Consider the following 25,779-nt stretch of genomic DNA (forward strand, 5'->3'; position numbering starts at 1 on the left):
TAATAATTAAAACTTTTTGTTTGCTTTGTTCGTTAATATTTTTACACCTATATTTTTACAACATATATTTACACATTTCATATTGAAAAGAGTGCAAAATGTAAAAAAAATATATTATTTGTAAATTACTTTTCAATGCTTTGTACCTTTGCTGACAGCTGACGTGTACACAAAAAAGTTGCAGCAAATATCGGTAATTGGCCTTGATGTGTACTAAAAAAAAGTATTGGTACTTGTACTCGTAAAAAAAAAAACCCATACTCAAACTAAATCCCTGGTTTTAACGTGAACTGTTAGGGCCGGTTCCTACTGCTGCAATGGCAGACATCGCATGTGAATCGCACCACACTGCCGTGCAGATCACATGTGATGTCTGTGCAATGCAAATTCAGCCATACAGATTGTATGGCTGAATTCGCATCACATTCGGACCAAAATCTATGGCTGAATTTGCATTGCATTCAGACTAAACTTGTGCAGGAACCTTTTTTTGTTCCGCACCAGAATCGGATCGCATGGGTGGTCACACTCATGTCATCCGATTCCGGTCCGAATTGGCAGTTCGCACTGCGATATGCAAACCAATCTGGGGGTGTCATTAACTTTGTATTGACTCTCCTAGCAGTTCGCATAGTGTGAACTGCCGGTGGGAGACATGTGATTCGGGAACCCGTACTGGATTCACAGGGTTCCCGTATTGTTGCAGTGTGTACCGAGCCTTAGACAGGACAGTTCGGTTTGTTGCAGGCTTCTTCCTACTACAAGAAATGCATGAACAATGACCTTCATGGCAAGATTACCAGGTATTACATTCACTACAAACTGCAGATTTGGAAATATTGAAAATTATTATTAAAATAATATTATCCTATTAAATCGTATATGAAATTGCATCAGACCCCTTTCACACTGAGGTGTTTTTCAGGTGCTTTTGGGCTAAAAATAGTGCCTGTAAAGTGCCTGAAAAACGTCTCCCCTGCAGACCCAGTGTAAAAGCCGGAGTGCTTTCATACCGGGGCGCTGCGCTGGCAGGGCGTTAAAAAAAGTCCTGCAAGCAGCATCTTTGGAGTGGTTTAGGGGCAGTGTATACACCACTCCTGCCCATTGAAATGAATGGGCACCGCTGCCAAAGCTCCTGCAAAGCACTTCGGCAACGGTGCTACACGGGCACATTTAACCCTTTATTCGGCCGCTAGCAGGGGTTAAAAGAGCCCCACTAGTGGCCGACTAGCGCCGCTAAAAACAACGGTAAAGAGCCGCTAAAACTAGCATCAATGCCTGCCCTCCCCAATATGAAGGCAGTATAAGCCTTTGTACACACGGTCGGACATTCTGACAACTAAATCCGTTGGATTTTGTCCGACGGATTTTGTCCGACGGATTTTGTCCGAAACTTTTGCATACACACGGTCGGACAAAGTTGTCGGAAAATCCAATCGTACATAATGTGATGACGTTATTTCGTTATGACGGGACTATGTTCAGGCTAGTAGCCAATAGCTTTGGTATAGGAATTTGATCTGAGCATGCGTGGCACTTTATCCAATCGGAATTCTCTTCTGGGGATAGGGCAGTGTAAGATGCACTCAGATTTAGATTAGGGATGAGCCGAACACCCCCCGGTTCGGTTTGCACCAGAACTTTCGAACGGACCCCAAATTCGTACGAACGTTAGAACCCCATTGAAGTCTATGGGACTCGAACGTTCGAAATTAAAAGTGTTAATTTTAACGGCTAATATGCAAGATACTGTTTGGGGACCTGGCTCCTGCCCCAGGGGACATGGGTCAATGCAAAAAAAACTTTTAAAAACGGCCGTTTTGGCGGGAGCACTGATTTTAATGACGATTAAAATGAAAAAAAAAAGTGAAATATTCCTTTAAATATGGTGCCTGGGGGGTGTCTGTAGTATGCCTGTGAAGTGCCACGTGTTTCCCGTGTTTAGAACAGTCCCTGCACAAAATGACATTTAACGGAAATAACGTCATTTAAAGCTGCTTGCGGTTTTAATGTAATATCTGGTTCCTGCAATATGGTTGAAAATAATTGAGAAAAATGGCATGGGTAGCCCTCCCTGCCCATTACTAGCCCCTTTGGGTCTTGTACGCATATTAAGGGGAACCCCGTACCCGTATTAAAAAAAGGAAATACGTGTGGCCCCCAGGCCCTATATACTCAGAACAGCAGTATACAGGCGGTGCAAACAAGACAGGGACTGTGTAGGTTTGTTGTGTTAAGTTGAATCGGTTTGTAATTTTCAACTGGTACATTTTTAAAGTGTAGCTCCAGTCAAAAAAACTATTTTTAAGCTTTTTGGAAAACATAGGAAAGGGTTATCACCCCTGTATAATTTGTTTTGCCGTCCGTCTTTTTCAGAGCACGCAGACAGCACGCACAATCTCCTACCGCTGACTGCAAGCTCTATTTAAAACGAGCAAGATAGTTAGCTATATAGGTGGATATAGCGGTGTACACTGCGTTCAGAGCATGCAGACAGCATGCACAATCTCCTAACACTGACTGAAAGCTCTATTTAAAACGAGCAAGATATTTAGCTATATAGGTGGATATAGCGGTGTATACTGCGTTCAGAGCACGCAGACAGCACGCACAATCTCCTAACGCTGACTGAAATCTCTATTTAAAACGAGCAATATATTTAGCTATATAGGTGGATATAGCGGTGTATACTGCGTTCAGAGCACGCAGACAGCACGCACAATCTCCTAACACTGACTGAAAGCTCTATTTAAAACAAGCAAGATATTTAGCTATATAGGTGAATATAGCGGTGTATACTGCGGTCAGGGCACGCAGACAACAACCACTACAGAAAAGCAAGAACGAAAAATCGGCCGATAACGATCGGTGTATACTGTGTTGAAGGTACACAGAACACCCATTAACTGCTACAGATGCCAACACACTACACAAGGCCGCCGCGCTGGCGGCCTTATATAGTGTGGGGCGTGTACTACACAGCCTGAGCTATGATTGGCCACAGGCATCCTGCCTGTGGCCAATCATGGCTCTCCTCACTGCCGGCGCTGTGATTGGCCAAGCATGCGGGGTCACAGTGCATGCTTGGCCAATCATGAGCCAGCAATGCACTGCGCCATCGCAGTGCATTGTGGGCCGTGAGCGCCACACGAATTTGGTGCGAACGGCCCATAACGTTCGGAATTCGCCGATCGGGCGTTCGACTCTAACACGAAGCTCATCCCTAATTTAGATTAACTTGACTAACAGATGAAAGCATTTGTTACCCCAACACTTCATATTGCTGATATGTGGCTGCTGTACCATGATCTCTTTGTATTGCTTCTTTTATGTGAAATACCTGGTGTTCCTGCCAGTCCCTCTGCTTTCCTATTAAAAGCTGACCACACTAAGCAGGAGAACACAACGTGGTCAGTTCTTTAGCTATGCTGGAAACTCAGTGTACTCTGCTCCAATGATCAGACTTGTCCTGATACCCCCCACCCCAGCTATTCCCAGGTCTTATGCAGCTGAGAAAAGAGGGAATGTGATCACTTGTAAAAAAGGGAAATATATATATATATATATATATATATATATATATATATATATATATTTATATATATTTATATTCTAATGTCTTGCCTTTTATTTCTATTTTAAATTGAATGGGTTGTTTTACAAGGTGATCATTTACAATCACTTTAAAGCAGAATTAACACCCTTCTAATCCTCTACAACCAATGAAGCTGCCGTTTTAGCCTACAGTTGCTGTGGTGCTGCACATGTCACCAGCTATGACACCAGCCATTTTCCAGTAAGCCCTTTCTTTGGAGGGCTAACAACTCTGAAAAAGCTCCTGAGGATGCATGCACATTAGCATTTTTTAAGCTCCTAAAAGCTATTATGGGCATTTTTTTCTGCTCCTAGATGTTAATAGTGTTATCCTATGTGTCCATGCACACTATTTTATGCTAGAAGTGTTTTTCAAACTTTAGCATTTAGGAGCAGGAAAATAAAATGTTTTTGCATAGTTTTTTCCTGTCAGAAAAAAAACCGCAAAACGCTTCTAACCACTACTAAAATGCTCTCAACACCTTTTTTTCAAGAGTTTTTCAATTTTTCTTCATCAAAACACTGATAAAACGCTAACACTCCTAAAAGCTTCTGCAATGCTACAATAAGCCAGCACAAAAAAAACACTATTATCAGCATTTTTCATCCATTTGTTCATTTTTCTTTAGTGTTTTTTTGAGCTTATAAAAAAACACTGGTGTGCACGGAGCCTAAAAATTTGCAGTAGCAAAGCAGCAGTTTGTCCAGTGGCGGGCAGTGGAATTTTTTTTGGGGAGGGAGGCAGCTATGCCACCCCCCTGGTCCGAAGCACTCACCACATCAGCGGTGGCTTCCCCTACTCGGCGGCGGTGGCGGCTTCCGTTTCCTCCTTCCTCCTCAGAGGCCGATCGGGGGTCTTCTCTTTTTGTCCAATTGGAGAATGGGTCTCACTCTCGCTTCTGAATGGCTGGATTGAGGATCAGTGTTTCAACAGTGACTGCTATGCATGAATCTATCCATTGCATATAGGGGGTGGCGTGGAGAAAGGGGTTGGTGCCCGGGCGTCCCTAATGGATGCGCCACCACTGAGTTTGTCACTCCCCCCAATCACTCTCCCCTCTCCCATAGCCCTGCAATGATAGCTAGTTCTAGGAGGGTGGGTGCTTCCTCCCAATTACATGCAAGCCACAAGTGCCCATCCACCAATCCTGCAGAAGAGCTTCAAAGTGGTGGCTACATACATTTACTAAAAATGTATTTGCTAAATGCATGCAGAAGACCTTTTTGGTGTTAGGCTATCCTTGCACTTTATGTACATTCACCGACCAGCACTTAATATTGAGTAGGCCCCCCTTTTGCTGCCAAAACAACCCTGACCCATCGAGGCTTAGATGCCACTAGACCTGTTAGATTCTTTAAGTTCTGTAAGTTGCAAGGTGGAGCCTATATGGATCGGATCAAACTTTTCCAGCGCGTTCAACAGATGCTCAAATGGACTGAAATCTGGAGATCTTGAAGTCAACACCACAAAATCATTGTCATGTTCTTCAAACCATTCTTGAATAATTTTTGCAGTGTGGCAGGAGGCATAATCCTGCTGAAAGAGGCCAGTGCCATCAAGGAATACCGTTTTCATAAAGGCTTGTATTCGCTCAGCAACATTATTTAGGTAGATGCCCTCACACTGCCTCTGTTGGCTTGCCTTTTTCCCATACTGCATCCTAGTGCCTTCTCTTCCCCTGGTAAGCAATGCACATGCAGCCGGTCATCCACAAGATGTATGAAAATGTGGTTTATCAGACAAGGCCACCTTCTTTCATCCTGTGATCCAGTTCATGTGCCCATTATAGGCAATTTTGGCTGTGGACATAGGTCAGCGTGGGCACCCTGACCAGTCTACCCAGACCCATACAAACAATCAATCTGGCATGCCCATTTCTTCTGCTTTGAACACATCAATTTTAGGGAAAACTAAACTAAAATATTTACTTGCTTCCTAATATACCGCTTCTACTTTCAAATGCCATTGTAACAACATAATCAATGCTATTCACTTAACCTATCAGTGTGTTTTGAGGACGCATATGGCTGCACAGAATTTACAAACCTTCTGACAGCATTTGAAAATTGATATTTTTTTTTTAGTTGTGTAGCAAAGTCTTCAGCCTCTTCCAGTTGAATGAGGACTTCCAAGGCCAAAGATAGCTGACATCCTTCAATATGTCAAAAAAGAGAAGGGGCGGGATTAGTGGGACTTTATATGATGTAACGAATGGGTGACTTCATCTACCTCCATCCCTGTTATATGCAAAGGATTTGCAACATTGACAAAAGGAATGTTGGGACTTTATATGAAGCGCAGCTAAGAAGATAAAGGTTAAAATCATGTGATCACGGGCTCCAAACATGTAAACATTACGTCAAAAAATGTATAATAATAACATAGTAGTATAGTTCAATAGAATCTGAATAATGTAATTATACATAATAATGACATATTGCGTAGCAAAAAATATAAATAATAATACAAAATGGTAATTATCGTAATATACAATTCATGGACAACATGATTTAGGTGATGATAGTAAAATATAAAATCAGTCTATAGGTAGTAGAAACGTTGGTACACGATAATGTAATTATATTAATTCAAAAGCAACAATCATGTAAACAATGAAAGAAGTAAAATATAAAAATAAATAAAAATAAATAAATAAAAAATAAATAATAATAAAAAGTGATAATGAAATTAATATCACTAATTGTAGAGTCTCTAGATCACATGATGTTGAAGATGTAGCATAAGGCTAAGGCTCTACGCGTTTCGTGGGGGCTCCCACTCATCAGGAGCAGTAAACAAGTACAAGGATCTATAATAAAAAGGTAGAAAGTCACAAAGTGAACATTTGCTGGACAAAAAGGAAGGAGAGGCAAGAGTGTACTCAACGTTCTTACCTATAATTACATAAAAGTATAATATAATTCAAAATGGAGGACGAACTGGGGGAAACAGAGCCTCCCCCGGAGCTGAGGCTACACAGGTAGGGCCACATCGAGGCACAGGGCAGCAGCAGGAGGAGCACCAAAGTGAGTGTTTCATGATGGGGTGTGTGGATACCATTAAGTTGTGAATTTTCTGTGGAAACAGTGATTATGGTTAGTGTATACAACCTAATTTAGGTACATGGATAGGTTGTATACACTAACCATAATCACTCCAAGGTTTACGGTGGTATGCCCTCAAGCGTCACCCACACTTCCCTGCTGGGTCCCTAGCTTGGCACTCCAAATACTTCTCAAGCTTCACCCCTGTTTACCGACGAAGTCCCTGGCTTGACTCACAAGGCTTCTCTGCAAGTGTCTCCTCCGCTGGTTGGGTCTCTGACTTTATCACCACCTGAAGTTTCCCGATTCTCCACCACGCCCTTTCGGTGAGAATATGGTTCCGGTACTTGCTTCAGTTACTCACTGTGGTCCCTGGTAAAGGTGGTTGGTCCCTTTGTGGCGACAGCTCCCCTTCTACCTCCAACCAGTGACAGGTTCTCCGGCCGTCAGAACCGTCATTTCTGATTGGACTGTAAGCTGCAGTCCCAACCCTTCGCTGCCCTCTCACTTCTGGATAGGCCCTTACACAGCCCAGCAGCCAGATGCCCCCGGGAAAGGCACAATCTCTGACCTAGCAGCTGGGGCATACGCAACATGTCCACTCAGACAGCCATCCAGGTGGCTCAGAACACAGATCACCTGACTTCACCCAAATAGGTGCTCCCAGCAGGCCAAAGGATTCAAGAAAACCCCTGCCCATTGGCTGGGATATCCCAAATGCCCATAACCTGACCTTGGGTTGCCCTCCTCATATCTAGTACCACCAAGTACCCGGACACCTAGTGGTAGAAGAGAAAAGTGCAACAAGACCAAACTTAGGGAGAAATCAATAGATCTCTATCAATCAACAGAGGAATAACTACTCCTGATAAGTAAATGTGTGAGAAGCTCCCTGCCTAAGCTACAGGGTGCCACAGCTGCTTGCCTGGAGTTTTTTTTCTTCAGAAAACTGCTAATACTATTTATGTTAAATGGTTTTGTGCCATTTTTCTTCAGCACGATGTTCTCTGTTATTTTTACACTGCTCAATTTTTTTTATGCTGATTGCATTCACACTGTAACAGAATGTAATGCAAATATGTTAAGGTACATTTTGTTCTTTTTTTACACCCAATATACACTGTCATGGTTGTGAATTTCCAGTCCGGTAACCTTTTTTAGCAAGAACCAATAGAATAAAATCTGATGGTTTTGAAGCTTTCTTTTAGGCCCCATGTACACTGGGAATTTAGTCCCTGGCTCCAGCATTTAGCTGCGGGCGGAGTGCACATGTGCCATTCAGCCCTACTGCAGCCAGCCTGTCAAGCTATATGAGAGGCTGACAGCTGCTATGGATGGACAGGGCTGGACAGTGAACTGAATGTTACTTACATATAGGGCAGTATATGCCCATGGAAAAATGCTTTGAATGCAGACATACTGCCCTGAATGTTCATACCACTAGGTTCACTATCCAGCCCTGTTCATCTGTAGCAACTGTAAACCTCTCATAGTGTTTGACAGGCTGCATGCAGCAGGACTGGATAGTGCATCAGTGCCTGCAGTGAAACACCAGAGCCTCATGCATGGGACCTAAATGCCCAGTATTGGGGCCTTAAAGCTTTGTTCAGAAAACAATATACACAGTCATGCTATAAGCATACATATTGCTCTTTGTCAGATTCCTCCAAAGCTAATTACTACCCATACAATTTTTGATTATGTACTTTTGATTTATCAACAGTGTAGTGTGTGCGCCTTCCCAAAAAAAGGTTTTCAGAAGATCTCTCAGCTGCTGTGCAGGACCTTGGATTCTCTATAACCTCTATATCTGCTGGCTGCTCAGCTCAGAAGTCATAAGCCTTCCATATCCCCCTCTTAGTATGCCATTATGCTCTTACATCACTCGTCAGAAAAATGTGGTTCCTCTGAGTCCTATGTAGCACCCTTTAGCTAGGTGCTAGTCTACATAGTTGTTAGTGTAGGTAAATTTGGCTTGGCTGGCAGCCAAACCTGGTATGAATCTGGGTCAAAGCTGAGTGACTCAGGAAGGCTGGATGACACAGTACACAGCATCTCGTAAATCCCCCTGCTCTCTGGAACCTTGGAGAAGCTTCTAGAAGTAGATGGTGGCATTAAGGATGAGCTGCCTGGAGTATTGATGAGAGCTTCAGCCAATCCTCTGTAAATAAGCTGGCAGGGGGCAGGCACCTCATAAATACTCTTGGGTCAGGCCAGCTGGGGTAGTCGGTGGAAGATGGAGAAGGAGTGCTGAGGAGGCTATCATGGCCCTTTAGGGTGTCCCCTAGTCTGGGGGAGTGGCCTCAGGATTGGGGCTTATGTGCTGGAGGGACCCTCTACAACACACAGAGGAATGTCCCTAGCTCAGGTATGCAAGCAGGAGGAAAGCTGAGAAAGCCTCTCCTTCAGATGAGAAAAATGCCAGAAGACTGGGATGTATTACATATATTACATTATTTTGGCCAAGAAGCAACTGAATAAATGTAAAAAATAAAATAAAAAAATACGTTTAAAACATAGGTAACAAAGATAAAGAAGAGGTACTCAATATTGCAGGAACAAGGAGAGTGAAAAATGCGTGCACACAGGGTGTGCTAGTTGTGCCTAGGGCTCAACCCAATCACCCTGTGTGATGCAGATTCCCCCCTAACAAAACAAAAAAACTACTGACACCATCCACTCCCCTACTGACACAAATCTTTGCCCTACTGACTCTGTCAGTATATATACAGTATTTCACAAAAGCGAGTACATCCCTCACATTTTTGTAAATATTTTATTCTATCCTTTCATGTGACAACACTGAAGAAATGACACTTTGCTACAATGTAAAGAAGTGAGTGTACAGCTTGTATAACAGTGTACATTTTCTGTCCCCTCAAAATAACTCAACACACAGCCATTAATATAAATATCACTGAAAAATGTTTACCAACAAATATTCCCCACTGATCCCAGCGCTCTCAGTATGCTGACAATTGCTAAGCAGCTATCACAAAAAGCTTAGTTATATTCAAAATATATAGCATATACACTTCCTGAAACAGACAGAATGTGAAATATACTATATTGACAGCGCTAAATAAAATTACAAAAAAAGGAGAAATAAAGAGTTCATAGACTCAAAAAATATAGTCCCAAAAAGGTGTAAAGTCCTCAAGGTGCAGATAGGAACAGTTAACTCAAATGTTCAAAAGAGGAAAGGAATGAAGATCCAGCTTCAAGCCATCCACCAAAACCGTCAGTGTAAGAAGAGCTCCAAGCACGGTGCCGCTCCCTATGGTAATGCACTTACCACACTTCTAAAGGTTTAAGGCACATCTGATAATAACTGGTCCCTAGGATCTCCTCAATAGTACCACTGAAATCCAGCGACTCTCCTCCAAGCATGCATTCACATATAAGAAAAATCAGAAACACAATCCATAGTGCACACTGATTTGGTTTTCCAGCCAAAATTTGACTTTTTAAATAAAAATAACCTATCATACACTTATCATACACAAGCTTAAAGCATTCTAGTAAAGTTAGTCTGTAATCAAAGGTCCGTTTTGTTAGGTTATTACAGCATTTTGTAACTTTATAAACTTGCAGCAGACTGTGGCCATCTTAGGTGTGGGCATCTGAAGCCAGACAGCATTTCTTCCTGGATCTCAGCCTTGCAAATCTCGCACATGCTCAGTGCTGCACAAGCAGTGAAATATGTTTCAGGTCAGGTTTCCATAGCAACGGCAGTGCCAGAGGAAGTTGCCGCCCCTTAGCTATGCAAACCTCTCCTCCCCTCCTCCCTCCAGGAACCAGGAAATATACTGCATTTATAACAACAGACACCAGCAGCAAAAGGTAAGTAAATATACTAATTGTAAACTAAATCATTTGCTTCTGTGCAGACATATCTACATAACAAGAGATATAAAGCTTGTTATATATGTATCTTGATATGTGTGTATGTGTGTATATGTATATATTTATATAGATATATATGTATCTTGTTATGTGTGTGTATGTATATATCTATATAGATATATCTATATCTCTTGTTATATATGCATCGAGAGAGAGAGAGTGTGTGTGTGTGTATATATCTTGTTATATATGTTTCTCGTTATGTGTGTCTATATATGTGTGTATATCTACACCCAGCGTCTTTTTTCTGTACAGCTTTTCATTAAAAAAATAAAAACAAATCTCAGCAACAAAATTCATTTATGCATCTTATTCTAGATGTACTGAAGATATACAAACTGAGCATATTAATTAATGGGGGGTGGGGGGTGGTGTGTTATGGTGTTAGATGGGATGGTGGGAGTTTTACCAAAAACTTTAAATTTACAACTATTTGCACAAACTACTTTCTCTATGTTATATAGATATATAATCACGTTAAAATTCATTAAAGCAGGAGTCCGCCGGGACTCTGCATTTTTTTTTTTTAAAAGCCAGCAGCTACAAATACTGCAGCTGCTGACTTTTAAAATAGTGACACTTACCTGTCCAGCACGCCCGCGATGTCGGCACCCGAAGCCGATCTCTAGATCGTCTCTCGGGTGCTGCCGCTGCCATCTTGGGTATGGGAATCAGGAAATGGAGCCTTTCGGCTTCATTTCCCGGTTCCCTACTGCGCATGCGCGAGTCGCGCTGCGCAATAAGGACGGTCCCCGCTGCCTCTAGGATCTGTGCGTTTCCCAGCAGGCAGCAGGGCACTTGCGGAAAGGGGCATAGAGAGCTATCCCGGAAGTGGGTGCAGATACCTGTACTGTACAGGTATCTGCACCCCCCTCCCCCCGAAAGGTGCCAATTGTGGCGCCGGAGGGGGGGAGGGTTCCGATGAGCAGAAGGTCCACTTTAGGGTGGACCTCCGCTTTAAATATTCATAGAGTATTATCTATGTGCATTGGTTCCCTTTGCTTGATTTTTTATTTTTTTTTGGGGGGGATGGGGTGGTCCACCTTGCAAACTCACTCCACCCACACAACATCGTTTGATCGCCACTTCGCTCACCCATTGACTGACTGCCAGTCCCGCACTTACCCCATCCATGTCACGGCTACAGTGGCTTACCCCTGCATCTCCCCCGAGTCCTGGTGTTTGCTTCTCATCATGGCCAATCAGGTCTTAGTTAGGACTCCCACCCAGTTGTGTCTCAGGACCCTTTGCCCATGATTGACCAGGAGGAAATCAGTGTCACAATCAGGATTTTAAATTTGCTAATGTCACACAAGTGGCTGGGCTTTGAGCACGGTGCTCTCTGCGCCATTGTCACTCTTTCTTGAAGCCTATTAGAGCCCATGGCTCTAATCAAATGCTTACAAAAATAAACAACCCCCTGATTGTAATCCATGCATCCATCAACCTGCATGTAGATATAGGGGCATGGATAGGGGGTGCGGTGCGTGTCACCAGTATGGACCATTTGTTATGTGTGTGTTAAAATCCCTACTTCATATTTGAGTTTTTAATGGTACAGATTTCTGAAAGGCAACAGTTACGCAAATAACCACTATTTACAACCAAGGTATGCAGAATACCATCTCTTTATGCTCAACACATTGAACCTTCAAACAGATGGGCTACAGCAGCAGAAGGGCACACTGGGTGCCACTCCAGTCATCTAAGTACATGATGATATTGAGGCTACAATTGTAACAGGATCACCAAATTTTGTCAATAGAAGATTGAAAAAATGTTGACTGGTCTAATGAGTCTCATTTTATGTTGTAACAAGCAGATGGCAGGGTCTTAAATTTGCATTAAAAAAAAAATGAAAGCATGAATCAATCCATCCTGCCTTGTATCACTGGTTCAGGCTGGTGGTGGTGTAATGGTGTGGGCAATATTTTTCTTGCCACACTTTGGGCCACTTAACTACCAATTGAGTATGGTTTAACCACCACGGCCTACCTGAGTATTGTTGCTGACCATGTCCATCCCTTTATGGCTACAGTGTCCTCCCAGTTCTACACTCAAAACGATGCTATGAAAGCTGTACATAATAAAGTGTCCAGTAAAGTGGCCACAATGAGCATAGCAGGCGGATTGCAAGATCTGTGTCCACTCTGCATATGTAGAGCAGACACAGACGCACCTCGCGCTAGCCTAAGGGCCCTCCAATCTGCCCAAACAGAAGGGGACACATCTTATTTATTTATTTAAGGAAATTGGATTAGAGATAGGCTTCTGTAAGCAGATACAACTCTGTTTACATCTGCCACTCTATATAGGTGAATGGAGGGTCAGATTGGGTCCTCATGAAAAACAGACAGGCAGACCCGAACTAATACTGTGAAAGGGGCCTAAGGCCGCTTTCACACGGATGCACGGCTCTTTTCTTGCATCTCAACTGACCTTGATCTTCACTTCTTCCTCAGGATTCCTGCAGCTGGTTGCTGCTGTCCCCCAGGTGGTTATAACTGGTGGCTGCTGCTGGCTGTCCTCAAGGGCTGGTACTTCGGACAGGTGCTGGAACTGCTGGCTGTTACTGCTGTTGGTTAATGCCAGCTGATACCACTGACTGGTACTGCTGGCTGTTACTGATGGTTGGCTCTGGTACCAACGTTCCAATGCATTAGTGTGACAGAAAGCAGAAGCATGCGGCTGCTGTAGAGCGCAGAACTGATGCTTCCTGTCACAGGCGGGAGTACATTTGGTATCACTCCGCCTGTGAAGGAGTTGGCGCTATACAGGAAACATCGGCTCTGCTTCCTTTAAGAACAGCTCAGTTCTTTGCGCTGATGCTCAGAGATGGCGGGTCAAGGATCAGCGATCTGGGCATGCTGACCCACCATCTCAGAGCAAGACATGGTGTGCCACATCAGAGGACCAGCGGTTGGGCAACCCTCGATTAGGTAATTCAGCATGTGTCAAAAAAAAATAAAAATAAAAAAAAAGCAGCCACGCAGTAAGCGATTGGTTTGCACAAAAGAAGTAGCGTTTACAAACTAAGGGATGTTTTTATGGCATTTTTATTTATTTTATTTTATTAAAGTAATGGCGGCTATCAGCGATTTGTGTGACTGAAACATTATAGCGGACACATCGGAGATTTTTGAGACATTTTTGGGAACATTGTCATTTATACAGCAATCCCAGCTATATAAATGCAGTGATTCCTGTGTAAATGACACTGGCGGTGAAGGGGTTAAGCAGTGGGTAGCAGTGTAGGGGTTAAGTCTTCCTAGGGGTGTGTTACTAACTGTTGGGGGCTGGGCTTTAATTTAGTGAACATTGATCTCTGCTCCAATCACATGGAGCAGAGATCAGTGTCACTAGTTGCTAGGCAGAACGGGGAGATGCTGTTTACAACGGCATTTCCTCATTCAGCCGCCCCGTGAAACAATCGCAGGTATGCCCGCGAGACCTGCAACCGGACTCGTAGGGGTCCCGGCCAGCACACCACCGCGCTCGCGATGGCAGGGCGGCAAATTTAAAGGGACGTAGTTACACACATTTGCCTGCTCATGCCATTCTGCAGACGTACGCTGGTCGGGAACCGGTTAGGCATCTTTAAAATCTATTAAATATGCAATTAAATGTACAGAATAAAAAAAAAAATAAAAAAAAAACAATATTTGTAAAAAGCCTTTTTATAATTACAGAAGAGGGGAAGAAGGCGAGAGAGATTATATGTCAGTGTAATTGGGGGAAATAATAGATTAACGTTTTTAGATCTAACTAGTTTCATTATTTTGATAAATAAAGTGAATAGAGCATCTGTCAATAACCACCACAAAAAAAATAAAAAAAAATAAAATATATAAATTTTCAAACACACTTTTTATTTAAATGTTTCTTAATAAATTTTAATTATTCATCAGTTGTCGCCACACACTTCTGCCATAAATAGTGTCACCAGGTGCACAACAAAGACTAATGTATTTACACCAAAAAATATATCTCCACTCTCAAGAGATTTTGGTTTGCTTTCTTGTGTGATATAGAAATAATAAATGTATATATTCTTATAGTAACATGAGTGTGAGATACAGACCTTAGATATAATCTGACCTATAACCATTAAAAAAAACAAAAAACGACCACATAAATGTATGAGAATATAGAATTTTATTTGTATGTTAAATTTATTAAATATGCAATTAGATGTACAGAATAAAAAACAATATTTGTAAAAAGCCTTTTTATAATTACAGAAGAGGGGAAGGCGGCGAGAGAGAGAGAGAGAGGCGAGAGAGAGAGAGGCGCGAGAGAGAGGCGCGAGAGAGAGAGAGAGGCGCGAGAGAGAGGCGCGAGAGAGAGAGAGAGGCGCGAGAGAGAGAGAGAGGCGAGAGAGAGAGAGAGAGAGAGAAAGGCGCGACAGCGAGAGAGAGAGAGAGAGAAAGGCGCGACAGAGAGAGAAAGGCGCGAGAGAGAGAGAGAGAGAGAGAGAGAAAGGCGCGAGAGAGAGAGAGAGAGAGAGAGAGAGAGAAAGGCGCGAGAGAGAGAGAGAGAGAGAGAGAAAGGCGCGAGAGAGAGAGAGAGAGAGAGAGAAAGGCGAGAGAGAGAGAGAGAGAGAAAGGCGAGAGAGAGAGAGAGAGAGAGAAAGGCGAGAGAGAGAGAGAGAAAGGCGAGAGAGAGAGAGAGAGAGAGAGAGAGAGAGAGAGAGAAAGGCGAGAGAGAGAGAGAGAGAGAGAGAAAGGCGAGAGAGAGAGAAAGAGAGAGAAAGGCGAGAGAGAGAGAGAAAGAGAGAGAGAGAAAGGCGCGCGAGAGAGAGAGAGAGAGAAAGGCGCGCGAGAGAGAGAGAGAGAAAGGCGCGCGAGAGAGAGAGAGAGAAAGGCGCGAGAGAGAGAGAGAGAGAAAGGCGCGAGAGAGAGAGAGAGAGAAAGGCGCGAGAGAGAGAGAGAGAGAAAGGCGCGAGAGAGAGAGAGAGAGAGAGAAAGGCGCGAGAGAGAGAGAGAGAGAGAAAGGCGCGAGAGAGAGAGAGAGAGAGAGAAAGGCGCGAGAGAGAGAGAGAGAGAGAAAGGCGCGAGAGAGAGAGAGAGAAAGGCGCGAGAGAGAGAGAGAGAAAGGCGCGAGAGAGAGAGAGAGAAAGGCGCGAGAGAGAGAGAGAGAAAGGCGCGAGAGAGAGAGAGAGAGAAAGGCGCGCGAGAGAGAGAGAGAGAGAAAGGCGCGCGAGAGAGAGAGAAAGGCGCGAGAGAGAAAGGCGCGAGAGAGAAAGGCGCGGAGAGAGAGAAGCGCGCGAGAGAGAGAGGCGCGCGAGAGAGAGAGGCGCGCGAGAGAGAGGCGCGCGAGAGAGAGAGGCGCGCGAGAGAGAGAGGCGCGCGCAAGAGAGGCGCGCGCGAGAGAGAGAGAGAGAGAGAGGCGCGCGAGAGAGAGAGAGAGGCGCGCGAGAGAGAGAGAGAGAGGCGCGCGAGAGAGAGAGAGAGAGGCGCGCGAGAGAGAGAGAGAGAGAGAGGCGCGCGAGAGAGAGAGAGAGAGAGAGGCGCGCGAGAGAGAGAGAGAGAGAGAGGCGCGCGAGAGAGAGAGAGAGAGAGAGAGAGCGCGCGAGAGAGAGAGAGAGAGAGAGAGAGGCGCGCGAGAGAGAGAGAGAGAGGCGCGAGAGAGAGAGAGAGAGAGAGGCGCGCGAGAGAGAGAGAGAGAGAGAGAGGCGCGCGAGAGAGAGAGGCGCGAGAGAGCGCGCGAGAGAGGCGCGCGAGAGAGGCGCGCGAGAGAGAGAGAGGCGCGCGAGAGAGAGAGAGAGAGAGAGAGAGGCGCGCGCGAGAGAGAGAGAGAGGCGCGCGCGGAGAGAGAGAGAGAGGCGCGCGAGAGAGAGAGAGGAGAGAGAGGGCGCGAGAGAGAGAGAGGCGCGCGAGAGAGAGAGGCGCGCGAGAGAGAGAGAGAGGCGCGCGAGAGAGAGAGAGGCGCGCGCGAGAGAGAGAGAGGCGCGCGCGAGAGAGAGAGAGGCGCGCGCGAGAGAGAGAGAGAGAGGCGCGCGCGAGAGAGAGAGAGGCGCGCGAGAGAGAGAGAGGCGCGCGCGAGAGAGAGAGAGAGGCGCGCGAGAGAGAGGCGAGAGAGAGAGAGGCGCGAGAGAGAGGCGCGAGAGACACAGAGGGGGAGACACAGAGGGGGAGACACTTTAAAAATATTATTGAGCTTAGAGTAGGGAACCTTTTCGTACTATATGTCTTAATTTTTTGGTTTCAAAAGTCACAAAATCAATTCGATCTTCAACCTAGAGATTTAAAACAATAAAACAAAAAATAAATTAGACATTTAAAAAAATAAAAAAATAAATAAATCTACACATTTGTTAATAACTTGCATTATTTTGTTCATTGCTTACCTGTAAATGGCGTAGACCAAGTAAATATGAATTTCTACAGTCCTACAGCTTCTGCAAGAAAATAAATAAATATATTTAATGACTATATTTCTTCATTCTATGATAAGGGGTAGTGGGCAAGTTGAAAAGAAGGGGGCAGGTGAGGGTGACGTGGGAATAGAGGGGTATAGAGATATAAAATCAACCTGCACAGCACACGTCCCCCCACACCTCCCATGTCCCCCAGTACAGCCCACGTCCCCCAAACCCAATGCCCCCACAGCTCACTTTGCATGTCCCCCGCACATCTCACATGGCCCCCCACAGCATCGCACATGTCCCATGTACCCCATCACAGCAAAGGAAATGTCCCACAACACAGCACATGTCCCCCCATCACAACACACACGTCCCTCCACCACACATGTCCCAACAAACACACACACGTGCCCCCCCCACCGCACATGTCTCCCATCACACAGCGCACGCACACACACACACACACGTCTCCCATCACATGTCCCAACAAACACACACGTGCCCCCCCCACCGCACATGTCTCCCATCACACAGCGCACACACGTCTCCCATCACATGTCCCAACAAACACACACACGTCTCCCATCACATGTCCCAACAAACACACACACGTGCCCCCCCACCGCACATGTCTCCCATTACACAGCGCACACACACACACACACACACACACACACGTCTCCCATCACATGTCCCAACAAACACACACACACACACACACACACACACGTGCCCCCCCCACCGCACATGTCTCCCATCACACAGCGCACACACACACACACACACACACACACACACCCCTCACAGCGCGCGCACACAGACACACACGTCTCCCATCACATGTCCCAACAAACACACGCGCACACACGTCTCCCATCACATGTCCCAACACACACACACACACACACACACACACACACACACACGTCTCCCATCACATGTCCCAACAAACACACACACACACACACACACACGCCCCCCCCCCCACCACACGTCTCCCATCACAGCGCACGCGCAGACACACACACACACACACACACACACCTCCCATCACATGTCCCAACACACACACACACACACACCTCCCATCACATGTCCCAACACACACACACACCTCCCATCACATGTCCCAACACACACACACACACACACACCTCCCATCACATGTCCCAACACACACACACCTCCCATCACATGTCCCAACACACACACACACACACCTCCCATCACATGTCCCAACACACACACACACCTCCCATCACATGTCCCAACACACACACACACACACACACACACCTCCCATCACATGTCCCAACACACACACCTCCCATCACATGTCCCAACACACACACACACCTCCCATCACATGTCCCAACACACACACCTCCCATCACATGTCCCAACACACACACACACACACACAAACACACAGCCTCCCCACCCCCCACAGCACATGTCTCCCGTCTCCCCCCTCCCCCCCCCAGCAGATCTCAAAAGCAATCCTCTCTCCACATAACAGATCTCCATGAAAAAAAGCAAACCCTTCTCCACATAACAGATCTCCATGAAAAAAAGCAAACCCTTCTCCACATAACAGATCTCCATGAAAAAAAGCAAACCCTTCTCCACATAACAGATCTCCATGAAAAAAAGCAAACATCTCACCTCTCATCACATGTCCCCTCCTCACCACATGGCACAGCACAGACAAAAAAAAACAAAAAAACACCTCACCAGCAAAGCAAATCAAACGTTCCCTCCCCTTCCCTTCCCAGCACATAGCACACAGCACACATGTACTTACGATGAGCAGTAGCTGCTTTCTTTATCCTCCAGGCGTTTGTTCTCTGCGAGGAGGAGGCTGATGATGATGATGATGATTCTTCTTCTGCTGTACACGAAAGGCCGCGCTTATGGAACAGGTCACAGTCACACAGGGGTATATGTGAATGCCTATATCTCCCCCTGACTCTATTGATAATGTATTACTAATTGCAGTATTTTATGAGGTATAGCAGTGTAGAAAATAATAAAAATTATATAGTATATAGCCCTCGTGAATCTATTGTCCAATATATACCATATTGACAGCGCTAAAACAACAAAACAATCATTCTTAAGAGGGTAGAAGCCCCATGGTTTACAACAAAAACCACAGTAATGTCCTTAAAAAGTCCCACACATCTGAGGATGGGATTTTAGTTGAAACACCAAAATGATGGAAAACAGAAAGAAAAGTCCATCTCCAAGAAAAGACCACCAGTGCAGAAAGAGCTTGTTAGCCGGTGACACCCCTTATGGTAAAGCACTCACCAGAACCCAATGGGTTAACAGGCACCTCTTTATAAATAGTCTTTCACTGGTATTCCTCTGTACCCAATTCCTGTGTCCTCATAGATTTTTCGGATTTAACACTTCACTCCCAGCAGCAAGTTCACATATAGAAAACAGCAAAAAGAGGTTCCATAGTGCAAACTGCTTTATTCTTTTAAAAAATTTGTGCGCATATACACCATACGTACATAATCAATAAAAATTCATTCACAGAGATGTAACCACTAGAACAACCGGATTTGTCTCACCGCGGCTCCGGGCGTCTTAGATCGAATGCAGGCTCGGCTTCCACGGCGGGTCCCGGGCAATCGTACAAATCGACCGCTCTGTAGTTACGAATAGCTGCTTGGTCACGCCCATACGCGTTTCGTCATCACGTCTTCATCTGTGGGCGTGGCCAAGCAGTGCAGCTAATCCGATTAAATATGAATAGGGGCGGAGAGGTGGCTCATGGGCATTCCCACGTCCAGCCCCCTAGACACACTCACTCCCACCCAATGCGGAAATGAAAAGGCCACGTCGTGCAAGCCATCGCCATGACAACATGCCTAAATGTACACTGTTCGCAAAAAAACTTTCATTTCTCACGAGTACGTCCCTGTGGGTAAAATTTGTTCACACAAACCTTCGTTTCTCATGAGAACAGTATTAATTCATTAAATCACCGAACAGCATACATTAAGTGAGCAGGTTATCTCATTATTCCAGGAAATCACCATTATCATACTAAAATAATAATATAATAATAAATTTACATCATTATTACCTAAAATACCCATTATCATACCAAAATAATAAATATTGTCAATATTGCAGGTATCCATCTTAGAAAAATGCATTAAGATAAAAGGCACATATATCTCAAATCTATATATACCACCAATATGTATGCAGAGCAAAATGCATTACATTCAATAAAATATTAGATAATTCTCCACACTATCTTAATCAATAGTCTTGTCTGATAGATTAATAAAAAATGATAAGATAAAATAAAACCCGAATGTTGAGTACCAGCAAAGCTAGAAAATGCAGACCTCTTGGTCTACTCGACTGCAAAAGTAGGTGTCCCAAAAAATAGAATAGAATAGAACCGACCTATACTCTTTTTTGTATACATGTATGCTGTGTTCACATAAAAAAATATATTAATAAAACAAGGCTAAATATGTTATGCAGAAACTGTTCTAAAATATATTAAGCTCAAATCCTCCTCAATATTTCCCCAGTGTACTGCAATAAAAACTTAGTACACTGGGGAAATATTGAGGAGGATTTGAGCTTAATATATTTTAGAACAGTTTCTGCATAACATATTTAGCCTTGTTTTATTAATATATTTTTTTATGTGAACACAGCATACATGTATACAAAAAAGAGTATAGGTCGGTTCTATTCTATTCTATTTTTTGGGACACCTACTTTTGCAGTCGAGTAGACCAAGAGGTCTGCATTTTCTAGCTTTGCTGGTACTCAACATTCGGGTTTTATTTTATCTTATCATTTTTTATTAATCTATCAGACAAGACTATTGATTAAGATAGTGTGGAGAATTATCTAATATTTTATTGAATGTAATGCATTTTGCTCTGCATACATATTGGTGGTATATATAGATTTGAGATATATGTGCCTTTTATCTTAATGCATTTTTCTAAGATGGATACCTGCAATATTGACAATATTTATTATTTTGGTATGATAATGGGTATTTTAGGTAATAATGATGTAAATTTATTATTATATTATTATTTTAGTATGATAATGGTGATTTCCTGGAATAATGAGATAACCTGCTCACTTAATGTATGCTGTTCGGTGATTTAATGAATTAATACTGTTCTCATGAGAAACGAAGGTTTGTGTGAACAAATTTTACCCACAGGGACGTACTCGTGAGAAATGAAAGTTTTTTTGCGAACAGTGTACATTTAGGCATGTTGTCATGGCGATGGCTTGCACGACGTGGCCTTTTCATTTCCGCATTGGGTGGGAGTGAGTGTGTCTAGGGGGCTGGACGTGGGAATGCCCATGAGCCACCTCTCCGCCCCTATTCATATTTAATCGGATTAGCTGCACTGCTTGGCCACGCCCACAGATGAAGACGTGATGACGAAACGCGTATGGGCGTGACCAAGCAGCTATTCGTAACTACAGAGCGGTCGATTTGTACGATTGCCCGGGACCCGCCGTGGAAGCCGAGCCTGCATTCGATCTAAGACGCCCGGAGCCGCGGTGAGACAAATCCGGTTGTTCTAGTGGTTACATCTCTGTGAATGAATTTTTATTGATTATGTACGTATGGTGTATATGCGCACAAATTTTTTAAAAGAATAAAGCAGTTTGCACTATGGAACCTCTTTTTGCTGTTTTCTATATGTGAACTTGCTGCTGGGAGTGAAGTGTTAAATCCGAAAAATCTATGAGGACACAGGAATTGGGTACAGAGGAATACCAGTGAAAGACTATTTATAAAGAGGTGCCTGTTAACCCATTGGGTTCTGGTGAGTGCTTTACCATAAGGGGTGTCACCGGCTAACAAGCTCTTTCTGCACTGGTGGTCTTTTCTTGGAGATGGACTTTTCTTTCTGTTTTCCATCATTTTGGTGTTTCAACTAAAATCCCATCCTCAGATGTGTGGGACTTTTTAAGGACATTACTGTGGTTTTTGTTGTAAACCATGGGGCTTCTACCCTCTTAAGAATGATTGTTTTGTTGTTTTAGCGCTGTCAATATGGTATATATTGGACAATAGATTCACGAGGGCTATATACTATATAATTTTTATGATTTATCTTTTGTATGATAGCAGCTTGCAAATTATATCATCTTTTGTTTCTGTGTGCGCTGGGATCGGTGGGGAATATTCTTAGCAATTTTTGTTTAGATTGTTTGCCAGTGATATCAGTACTTAGTGTAGAAAATACATATATAAAAGTTGGACCTATTTATATTAGTCACTATGAGGTTGCTGCCTCCCTAAGAACACAATCTGAAACCCAGGTTATGTTTAAAAGTAAAATGGTAATAATGGGCTAATGGCGCTACCTCAAACCTATTGTTTTGTGTTTATATCCAACTAATTTTTTCTATTATTCCAAATTCGACCATGTGCCACTACAAGTCAGTTATATTCCTTATCCTAAAAAAGGTGAGCACACACAGTTCTTCACTAACGTGATCGAACACTCAGTCAAAATCCCTAAAAAGCACCCACACTACATGTATAATCCACAACATTCAAAATAATTTTGTGATAGTAATTTTTGTGATCCCAAAAAATATTATTATACTATACAGCCAACTACCATACGCAGTGTACAAGACCCCTATTCGGGGGAAAGTTTGCACTTATAGTCGCACTGCGTTTGTGCAGTTCCTGTGCAATTGCTATCACTGTGCACAATTTATATTACCACTATAATACCCCGTGAATGGAAAAAATATATATTACAATGAAAGAACAAAAACCACCGAGACCATGAAAAATACAAAAAGTAGGACAATAAAAAATATAAAAAAAGTCAAAGGCAGCAAAATAAAAAATAAAAAAATAGTAAATGTGCGGGGTGATTCCTAACCCCCTTACAAATGTGAAAAATACAAAAACCTGAAAAAAGTGTAAATAAAAATCCAAAAATTATCAATAGATTTATGTATCTATATATATAAGGTCCACAAGAAGTCTCTTATCATGTGCTTTCAACCATGCGATTATTCTTTTTCAAATAACAGGAAGGTGACTTTTGTGATTAAGCCTGCTTATTGGTGACTTCCGTGCTCGTTCCCCCTCAAGGGTCCCCACTCACCGAATCCACGCACCCCCTAGGGGGTATGTTGCCTGTAATCTGTGCTCCGCTAGATTGAGGATTCTTCTAATTAACTCTGTCTTCAGCTGGTCTTCCCCAGGGTTTATTGGAAATGATGAGAGAAGGAGGCTTTGTTATCCGCCAGTGGGTCCTCAAGAAAGAAAAAATCTGCTCATGGTGTAGTATTCTCAATAACTGACCACTTGAGAGAAAGGGAAACGGGCTACAAAAAAGGTTCTTCAAAAATAGGCTTTCCCAAAATAATAGCTTCTGCAGTGATTTATATACCTTATTAATGTGTATATAGCAGAGGACTAATGATCACTCAAAATATGTTTTATTACAAAAATGTTATATAATTACAAAAAGAGAGAGACAGATTACACATATGCTAAAAAATTAGTTTACAGTGCTTAGTGCAAGGAAACGCTTTTTTGCAAAAATGTCCCTTTAAACCAGAACTGCGATCTACAGCAATAGCACTATAAGCCTGTAAATTCAGTATATGTATATATACCAATAATGTGTCTCAGAAAAGTTTAACAAAAAATGGCAAAGATAAAAATAAAAACCCGAACAGCAGAAAAATATTAAAAAATAAAAAGTAAAAAATAAAATATATCTTAAAAACAACAGTCCTTTTTAATGCAAACCAGCACTATACACAATTGTATGGAGCCTAAGTACCCAATTCTCTGGGGGGTCCCGTTTGTTTTAGGCACTACAGGCTTCCCATATACTGGATGCAAAACTACTTATCTTAAGCAGTATTCCTCCTATGGACGGAGGTTTGAAAGAAATTTTAGCACCAGCCCGGTTCGCCTATCCGCAAGGGTAATCCCCTATTCGAACGGCGTGCGCTCCAACGTTGGAGCGCACGCCGTTCGAATAGGGGATTACCCTTGCGGATAGGCGAACCGGGCTGGTGCTAAAATTTCTTTCAAACCTCCGTCCATAGGAGGAATACTGCTTAAGATAAGTAGTTTTGCATCCAGTATATGGGAAGCCTGTAGTGCCTAAAACAAACGGGACCCCCCAGAGAATTGGGTACTTAGGCTCCATACAATTGTGTATAGTGCTGGTTTGCATTAAAAAGGACTGTTGTTTTTAAGATATATTTTATTTTTTACTTTTTATTTTTTAATATTTTTCTGCTGTTCGGGTTTTTATTTTTATCTTTGCCATTTTTTGTTAAACTTTTCTGAGACACATTATTGGTATATATACATATACTGAATTTACAGGCTTATAGTGCTATTGCTGTAGATCGCAGTTCTGGTTTAAAGGGACATTTTTGCAAAAAAGCGTTTCCTTGCACTAAGCACTGTAAACTAATTTTTTAGCATATGTGTAATCTGTCTCTCTCTTTTTGTAATTATATAACATTTTTGTAATAAAACATATTTTGAGTGATCATTAGTCCTCTGCTATATACACATTAATAAGGTATATAAATCACTGCAGAAGCTATTATTTTGGGAAAGCCTATTTTTGAAGAACCTTTTTTGTAGCCCGTTTCCCTTTCTCTCAAGTGGTCAGTTATTGAGAATACTACACCATGAGCAGATTTTTTCTTTCTTGAGGACCCACTGGCGGATAACAAAGCCTCCTTCTCTCATCATTTCCAATAAACCCTGGGGAAGACCAGCTGAAGACAGAGTTAATTAGAAGAATCCTCAATCTAGCGGAGCACAGATTACAGGCAACATACCCCCTAGGGGGTGCGTGGATTCGGTGAGTGGGGACCCTTGAGGGGGAACGAGCACGGAAGTCACCAATAAGCAGGCTTAATCACAAAAGTCACCTTCCTGTTATTTGAAAAAGAATAATCGCATGGTTGAAAGCACATGATAAGAGACTTCTTGTGGACCTTATATATATAGATACATAAATCTATTGATAATTTTTGGATTTTTATTTACACTTTTTTCAGGTTTTTGTATTTTTCACATTTGTAAGGGGGTTAGGAATCACCCCGCACATTTACTATTTTTTTATTTTTTATTTTGCTGCCTTTGACTTTTTTTATATTTTTTATTGTCCTACTTTTTGTATTTTTCATGGTCTCGGTGGTTTTTGTTCTTTCATTGTAATATATATTTTTTCCATTCACGGGGTATTATAGTGGTAATATAAATTGTGCACAGTGATAGCAATTGCACAGGAACTGCACAAACGCAGTGCGACTATAAGTGCAAACTTTCCCCCGAATAGGGGTCTTGTACACTGCGTATGGTAGTTGGCTGTATAGTATAATAATATTTTTTGGGATCACAAAAATTACTATCACAAAATTATTTTGAATGTTGTGGATTATACATGTAGTGTGGGTGCTTTTTAGGGATTTTGACTGAGTGTTCGATCACGTTAGTGAAGAACTGTGTGTGCTCACCTTTTTTAGGATAAGGAATATAACTGACTTGTAGTGGCACATGGTCGAATTTGGAATAATAGAAAAAATTAGTTGGATATAAACACAAAACAATAGGTTTGAGGTAGCGCCATTAGCCCATTATTACCATTTTATTCTTCTTCTGCTGCTGCTGCTGCTGCTGCTGCTTCTTCTACCGCTGCTGCTGCTATATGAACACTGGCAACAAAGGCAACGTTGCCCTTATTTAAAATGGCGCCGGCCGGCGCCGCCTTGTATTGCGTCATTTCCGGTTCGGAAATCACGCGATACTACAGCCCAGCGGCCCCTAGTGCCTTCTGGGATTGATAAAA

General features: G+C 43.1%; 2 long non-coding RNA genes across 2 annotated transcripts in view; one reads left to right on the forward strand and one right to left on the reverse strand.

Annotated features, from left to right (window-relative positions):
* The first annotated feature begins 10,114 nt into the window (after positions 1-10,114).
* LOC143984487 (uncharacterized) overlaps positions 10,115-25,779 on the forward strand; it is a 129,497-nt gene continuing 113,832 nt past the window's right edge. Inside the window, exon 1 of the long non-coding RNA XR_013274884.1 lies at positions 10,115-10,482. This is a non-coding gene — a long non-coding RNA (uncharacterized LOC143984487). The remainder of the gene's footprint in view (positions 10,483-25,779) is intronic.
* LOC143984486 (uncharacterized) lies at positions 16,651-18,806 on the reverse strand. The gene is made up of 3 exons (XR_013274883.1): positions 18,717-18,806; positions 16,895-16,945; positions 16,651-16,783 (listed from the first exon to the last, which is right to left on the reverse strand). It is a non-coding gene; the product is annotated as an uncharacterized LOC143984486 (long non-coding RNA).

This window comes from Lithobates pipiens, unplaced genomic scaffold (assembly GCF_037356315.1).
Source record: "Lithobates pipiens isolate NorthernLeopardFrog02 unplaced genomic scaffold, aLitPip1_a1.2 Scaffold_16, whole genome shotgun sequence".
NCBI lineage: Eukaryota > Metazoa > Chordata > Amphibia > Anura > Ranidae > Lithobates > Lithobates pipiens.